Source organism: Hyla sarda, chromosome 9 (genome assembly GCF_029499605.1).
Source record: "Hyla sarda isolate aHylSar1 chromosome 9, aHylSar1.hap1, whole genome shotgun sequence".
NCBI classification, from domain to species: Eukaryota; Metazoa; Chordata; class Amphibia; order Anura; family Hylidae; genus Hyla; species Hyla sarda.
The window spans coordinates 30,715,522-30,723,761 of record NC_079197.1 but is presented as its reverse complement, the minus strand read 5'-3'; positions in this window follow the sequence as shown (position 1 = coordinate 30,723,761).

Sequence of the window (8,240 nt, the reverse complement as noted above, 5' to 3'; positions counted from 1 at the left end):
TTTTTTATATATATCTATATATTTATTATTGAATGTTTGATGTGCGTATGCTATATTGCGTTTAAGCCTATATTGAAAGATATAAAGCCATACATAAACAACTAATGACAGCATTGAGTGCTAATGAAAATGTGCCTTATTGTCCCATCTTTAAATGTAATCCCCTATTCACAGGTTAAGGGGTAACAAGCTGATCGGTGCCTCCTCAAATTAATGGAACGCACCACTTGTGCATGGCCAGCAGGTCGTTAAACATCTGCTGGATGCCACAAGGAAAGAATGGTGCTTTCAATTCATTTGTGTGGTATACATTTCCTCTATTCTTATGGTCAGTGGGGTCCCAACAGTTGAACCCCCTCTAATGAGCTTATTATCCTCTATTCTGCCCATAGGGAATAACTTTTGTAGATGAGGATACCCCTTTAAACTGTGGGTGATCACACAAAATTAGATTTGGGTGATTGTGCTTGATTTGGCTGTCAGATTTTATTCAGATTCAGCCATATAAACTTGCTGGTCTTGGTGACACCAGCCTGCTCGGTATAGACGAGTGGGATTCTTGCCTTTAAAAAGTAGGCTTTACTCCTGTAAATATGCAATAAAATATATCCAGAGTCCAGACAAGTTTTGGAAAACAAAAAACCTCTCATCTATGGTCGGCACTTGGTGTTACAGAATAGGGCTAACTTGCAATACCAAACACATGGGCAAGAGCAGTCCTACTTCTCTAAACATTGGGGCAGATTTAATATCACAAAAATCTGGCTTACATGACTTGCACTACTTAAAAGCCTCATCTGACAAGGAGGGACGGATTGCATGCAACACAGTTTTAGCTTTTGCAAGCCACTTAACAGTTGGTCTAGTCTGATGACTCACAAGATGCAGTTTTTGTTCCAAAAATAGTGTATATTAGTATATGCCATGGGTGGCCAAACCATGGATCACGAGCCGCATGTGGCCCTTTGCTAGGTTCTATGCAGCTCCCTTTCTGCCCACGCTGTTGAATGCAGTAGCCCTCTGCTCAGCCTCTTTGACAAAGCAGGGTCTGCTGACGTGCGGCGCACAGTGACGTCAGTCAACTGCAACATTCCTCTCCCTGCTACTTACAGTTGGGGTGCTATCAAATACAGGGGGGAGATGATTCTCCATTTTTTTTTATTCTTTACGTCTTTGTCTACGTCTAAAGTGCTAATGCAGAAAGGAACCTCAGGCATATCTTGACAGGGTTAAAGCATACAGGTGGGCTGCTACTGCAGGGAGGGCTGCCATTACATACAGGTAGGCTTCTGCTACCTACAGGGTTGCTACTACCTACTGGCTGGCTTATAGTAGCAGGGTATGTATGTATATTTTTACTTTGTGATTATTAACTAATAATAATAGCTGTGACTTACCCGTGAGGTCTGGGACTGAGGAGACGGCTTCTTCTCCCTGCCGCACCTCACTCTGTGTGCAGCTGCAGCCGCTATCTTCTATGTAATAGTCCGTACTGAATTGTTTAAAGGTAAGAAACGCTTCCAGCTCCAGTATTCTGCTACCCTGAAGGTGTTTCTCTCTGATGGCACCTTCTCATCCTACAAAACACCTGAGTCGCTCGCAGCCTCGATGCTCACACTCTCCAAGAGGCAGAGATGACACCCACATCTCACCCAGGCAGACAATGTGGCACATGGGGACAATCCCATCCTGTATTGGGAAACGGTGAAAAATGTTTTACAGGGAAAGATAATTTCCTATAGTACTACGCTCAAACTTAAAACTATGGAGGGTCACACAATGGCGAGTGTAGCTTTATCGGAGGCCTATTAAAATTTTCTTGCCACCCCCACCCCAACTTAAATGGTCAGAGGTGCGAGTACCCTACGAGTTATGGTTGGATAGGAGGGAGAGGATTTATAGATCACACTTTGAGGCTGATCGCTTTAGGCAGGGCAACAAAGCTGCTCATCTTCTCGCTCGGACAGTGAAGGGAGCTTATACGCCTGCGCATGTATTTGCATTGAGGGACCACCAGGGTCACATCAGGCATGAACCACACTCCCTTAATGCTGTTTTGGGTGTTTATTATACTGACCTCTATTCTTTCCCCCCCACTGCACCTACTGATGAAGGGGCGAGATTTCTGGAAGGCCTCACACTACCAAGGCTGACTGATGACCAGTGTAAGGAGCTCAATGCGGCAGTAACGGAGGAGGAGGTTGCGGCAGGTATTCGGTCCCTTGCTAATGGCAAAGTGCCAGGACCGGATGGTTATCCTGGTGAATTTTACAAACCCCTACTGGATCAAGTGGTACCCCCTTTAACCAACTACTTTACCAAATTCTGCAAACTGGGGTTGTATCTCCTGCTGCTAAACTGGCATACATTAAAGTGCTCTCTAAACCGGGTAAGGACCCCTTAGACCCTGGGTCCGATCACCCTATCTCCCTGATCAACCAGGAGGTGAAATTGCTATCTAAAATCTTGACGGATCGTTTGGGGGTGTTCCTACCTTTCTTGATTGGAGATCATCAGGTGGGCTTTGTGAAAACTCGTTTAGCTGTCACAAACATTAGAAAGGTTCTGGCCGTCATGGATGGCGCTCGGTGCCTGCCTCAGTCGGGATCCCACTCTGCCCTACTAACGCTTGATGCGGAGAAAGCATTTGATAATGTTCGTTGGGACTGGCTGGGGCTGGTGCTGAACAAATTTGGGATCGAGGGCAGATTTAGCGGGATTATATGATGGCCTCACAGCTACAGTTTATACTGTCGGTATTCTTTCCACCCCCATTTCCTTAGCTAAGTGCACACACAGGCTTTAGTCACCTCGGATATCTATCGGGGTATCAAGGTGGGGTCTGAATTTAAACTGTCAATGTTTGCAGACTATGTCTTTTTGTATTTTCGTAATCCAAGGGAGGATGTCCCCAAAATCCTGGACTTCCTATCATATGTGGGAGGTTTTATGGGACATAAGATTGATGTGGCTAAAAGCATGCTTTTGCCCCTGGGAATGGCCCCTCCAAGATGGTTGCTGGATGTGGGCCCGATGGGAGTAGTGGTGGCCCCCTCTTTAATCGCATATCTAAGTATACACATAGGTAAGACACACTTTATGCATGAACTATGTGCCCCTTTTTTAGCGCATCTTTGCAGAGATGACCAGATTGGAATCCCTCCCGTTATCTTTCCTTGGTCGCTGCCACTTGATCAAAATGATTAGTTTCCCGCGCTTGCTATATCCCCTGTAGATGCTCCCGCTATTGTTGAAACATGAGGATGTTAGACGACTCAACTCAGCTTTTTAACGCTTTTATGGCAAGGCAAACACCCTCGCATTGCCTTACTGAAACTCATGTTATGCAAGGCAGAGGGTGGTCTCAACCTTCCGAATGTAAGGGGCTATAATTTGGCTTGCCGGTTCCAACACGTAAGGGACTGGCATCATGGGTCTTCCTTCTTTTCTAATATGAGAGTGGAAATGGCGCTTGCTGCCCCCTGGTCTTTACGAGCACTGCTGCATACTGCTTACCCTAGACTGCTGGCAAGGATAAAAAGCTCAATGCTGCTACGTGATATGATTGTAGCATGGAAGGAGATGCGGAAGGTTTTTGGCCTCCCATTTCTTCCTTCCAAGACAATGCCCTTGCTTGAACATCCAGAGTTCCTGCAGGGTAGGTCCTCCCCTTGGTTGTCACTGTGGGCTTCTAGGGGTATCATGACAGTGGGGGACCTCATACATAGGGATACCCGTAGGTGGCTCACTCCAGGAGAGATTCTAAGATCCTTTGGGCTCCCTAACTCTCACTTTTTGTATACCAATCAGGTCTACACCTTTTGTTTGTCTCGACTGAGGGACCTCACGCGCGAAGCGCCGACACACACCCTAGACTAGATCATAGACGAGAACCCTAGGGAAGGGCATCCATCTTGGCCCGTTATCTCGCTTTTTGCAACCGTTTTTTGAAAGTGGACCCTAAACGGATTTTTGTACATGGGAGAGATGGACCGGGGATGATGACATTACAGACACCATCCTGGCGGGTTGGGAGGCGGTACGCAAGAATGTTATAAATGAAAGATGGAGGGAAACCTATTTCAAAATGGCACATGCGGCCTTATATGGTTTTACTATTCTGCCTTCCCGCTCCTTCCCTGACAGGATTATTTATTGTCCCAAGTGTAGAGCCCCACTCACGAATCTTTATCATGGGGTCTGGGAGTGTTCAGTTACGGTAGATTATTGGCGACCGATACAGACCTATATTTGGGGTCATCACGCCACAGTCCTTTTTGTTTCATCAATTGAGCCCGCTGGAGGGGGAGAGGAGGAAGATTCCACATTTTATTCATGTTGTTCTCTTAATAGCACTACGCTGCCTTTTTGCCAAATGGTTGGACTCATCCACTCCAGATTTGCCGATGCTGGTTTCTCAACTGAAAGTGTTACTAGGGGTGGACAGGCAGGTGGACAGAACAGTGCTATGCCTATACATAGCACTGAACAGTAAAGGCATTCAAAAGATTGCAAGAAATTAGTTACTTTAAAAAAAAAAATAAGTTTTTAAAAATATAAATAAGCCCCACCCCCAATAAAAATAAAATCACACCATTTTCAAAAAATAAAAAAAAAAGAGAAACTGTTTGGCACTACCGTGTGTGGAAATGTCTGAACTATTAAAATATAAAAGGAAGTGATCCCAAACGGTGAACAGTGTAAACGTAAACAAAAAATTCCAAAGTCCAAAATTGCTGATTTTTGGTTATATTATATCCCAAAAAAGGCACATATACGCAAAGGTGTAGTATCGATAAAAACTACATATAAAAGGTGCTAAAACTAAGCACTTGCTTCCAGACATTTTATGGTAAAATGAAAGGTATCCTTACGAAGTACAATTGGTTGTGCAAAAACAAGCCCCATATAAGTCTGTGAATGGACAAATAAAATTATGCCTGTAACTCTAAAGCTGCCTGTAATAAAAACCTAATTGGAATCAGCAGGTTTGATCCAGGGTTCCAGGACTGATCACCTTTTATTGGGTTGGAGAAGGAATTTTTCCTGTGACATGAATTGGCCAAATGTGTCCAGGGTTTTTTGCCTTCTTCTGGATCAACAGCTTTATAAATAGGGACCTAACAGATGTAGCAGAGCTGAACTTGTTTTTGCATTGTTCAAGTATTGGGATAACTCTGCTAGTAAAGGGCTTATCCAGTTTGCAAAATTTGTGCAAGTGCCTCAGCTTCTTCGTGGTTACTTCTTGTATGACCCTACTTATAGCCGCAGTAAGGAAATGCAGAATTGCCCAGTTTATTTCAATGGAATAACACTGCCGTTTCTTACACTGCTGCTAGAATTATAGCAATACAAAGAAAAGTGCTAATTAATACTTAAAGAGTATCTGTCACCAAACTAAACTTTTAATATATTGTTAGTTATTTAATTATAAGACACTTTGCTATTTAATTGCTGTTCAGATTCTCAACCTTCATATGTTTTTAATGTGATTGAAAAAAATGGCCACTAGGTGGCTCTGTTCTGCTCCCTGAGCAAGTCAAACATTTAGTTTGGTCTCCTCCCAGCCTGGCAGGAGACCAAACTCAGGAATTGTAGGAAGTGTGTGCGGGGCATGGCGAGGCACAGCTCTCGCAGGCATCAGTGACATCGCGCCTGCTGGAACAAGCTGTGACAAGCTTGAAAAAAGGTTTTTAATGGCAGCAGGGGTAATGGAATAGTTAGAGAATATAATCTGGTAATTTAGAAAATATGGTTTGATGACAGGTACTCTTTAAGAGGCTGCGGAGCTTACTCAAATGCTACAGCCCCTTCACACAGCTGATCAGTGGGGTTGCCAGGAGTCAGACCCCCTATGATCTAATGTTTATAGCCCATCAGAAGGATAGGCGGTTTTTATGGTTTGGGTCACCTCTTTAACCCCTTAAGGACACCGGGCGTATCCATACGACCCCGTTTTAAAGTCCTTAAGGACTGAGGGCGTATGGGTACGCCCGTGGGAATTCTGGTCCCCGCCGCTTGCCGGGCGGGGATCGGAGCTGGATGCCTACTGAAATCATTCAGCAGGCATCCCGGCAGAGTGCCGAGGAGATCCTAACTAACTAAATACTAACCGGCGGTCTGCAGCGGTTCTGGGTCATCTGAGTCACATGTGATCTGATGACCCAGATAACGATGATGGTCGGTGGTGTAATATACACCACCAATCATCATCCGTACAGTACTGGGGTGCGGCACTGTTGTCATCCCCCAGTACAGCAGTGATTGGGTGGCCGCAGTGATCGCACCAATCACTGCAGTATAGGGAGGGGGGAGGTGGGATCAGGAGCACGCTGCTCCATTCTGCCCACCATTTCACAGAGATCTGGTGTGCAGGACGGAGCCCCATACTCCCATCTCCCCCCTCAGTGCTAAAAAAAAAAAAAAGTACACCCTTGCCCCCTTTCTGTGGCCCTTTGGCACAGAAAGCAGTCAGGGAAAGCATTAGATTAGGTAGGTACAGTTAGGGGTTAAAAAAAAGTAATATTTTTTTAGGCGCACCGACTGTAGGTGTCCGCGGGTCCGTAGCACCTTTAGCTGCGTGACCCCAGCCCTACAGGGTCGCTGCGGTCTGCCCCCAACGTTTTTGGGGGGGCACAGAACTTTTTTTTATTTATTTTTTGCTAAATATGTGGCTCTTAGCTATAAAAGAGTGGTCCGCCACCAGCTAAAGCCCACCTGCCGCTGATCAGTCCCCTAGTACTGATCAGCGTTTTTTTGTGGTGAAGGCGTTTTTTCAGGGATTAAAGCGTCTTTTTTTATATAATTTTTTGCACCTATAGACGGTCCGTGCCACCAGTAGCAGGCCTGTGCTGTGTGAATGGACTGTTTTTTTTTTCATTTTATTTTTTGGGTTTTTTGTGTTGGGGTCTGTGTACGTGCCATCAGCCACTGCTCTGGGCTGAGTGGCCAGAACCCTCACTGACTTCTGCGCCCCCTACCGCCACTAAGCACTAATCAGTGTGCACACCACTGAAAGGCAAACGCTCTTGAGGCTTGAGAAAGCGGGCTGAACCGCAAAAGGAGCGCTGCCTCGGCGGTCAGTCAGCTTACGCTGACCGCATCGCTCTACCCTTTCCCTCTGCATGTTTTAATGATGTTCTAATAAAGAGGACGTTTTATCTTCACAAGTGGGTGCAATCTACTTTTTTTCTACTTGCATACTAATTTTTACTTTTGGCCATACTCTGGGTCATCATTCTGGGAATTGGCAATTTTTATCATCCATGCCTGATTTTTTTTTTTTTTTTTTTTTTAGGGAACACTAACCAAATCTCCACTTTACCCCTATACACCTTCCCTAGGGGGTGTACTTTTGTAATAGGCTCACATGTGGGTGTTCCTTTCTTGTATTTTCCTCTGAATGTATGTAACTGTTAGGTCCGTAACAAACATCGGCCTCAAATGCGAAGAGTTCTCGCTGAGCTCTGTCGTATTTCCTGGCGACAATTCGGAGTCACATGTTAGTTGTTCCCAGAAAGATGAAGCAGAGCATAGGTTGAAAATTGCAATTTTCAAAAGCTACCCTTCATCCATTCCTGGAAAAGAAATTTAGGAAACACCTGTGCGTTCAAAATGTCCTCTTTAGCCCTATACCCATTCCTCAGGGTGGGTACTTTCTGTAATGGTGTCACATGTGGGTGTTTCATTCTTGTATTTTCTTCTGAATGTATGTAACCGTCAGCTACGGATATGCCATAGACCACAAATGCAAACAGACCTCAACGACTCCTGAGTCTTGTTGTGCGCCCACCCAATTTCTCCAATGACCCCTTGTGAAAATGTAAATATTGGGTAACCCCAGTATTTTAGTGTAAAAAAAAAAAAAAAAAAATTCATTTTACGACCCACTGTTCAAAAAAACTGTGAGGTATCAGTAGTCACTGTACCCCGTTGTTACCTTCCTTGAGGGGTTTAGTTTCAAAATTGTGGTCACTTGCCGGGGTTTTTATTTTAGATTTTACGTCAGAACCTCAACCATTGCAGTGCAAAGCAATAATTTGCTTACCGAAATCTTGATTTCCTGGAGTCCGTAGGCAGCACAAACGAATGGGTTATAGGAGCCCTTTAACCCAGACAGAAGCTTGTATCTAGCAATACAATAACAATAATTAGAATAATAGCTTCCACCTGGAAGTCCCCCATAAAGCCCAGGAAGGAGGAGACACACTCGTATTGTATGCAGCAAGTAATTTTATTGG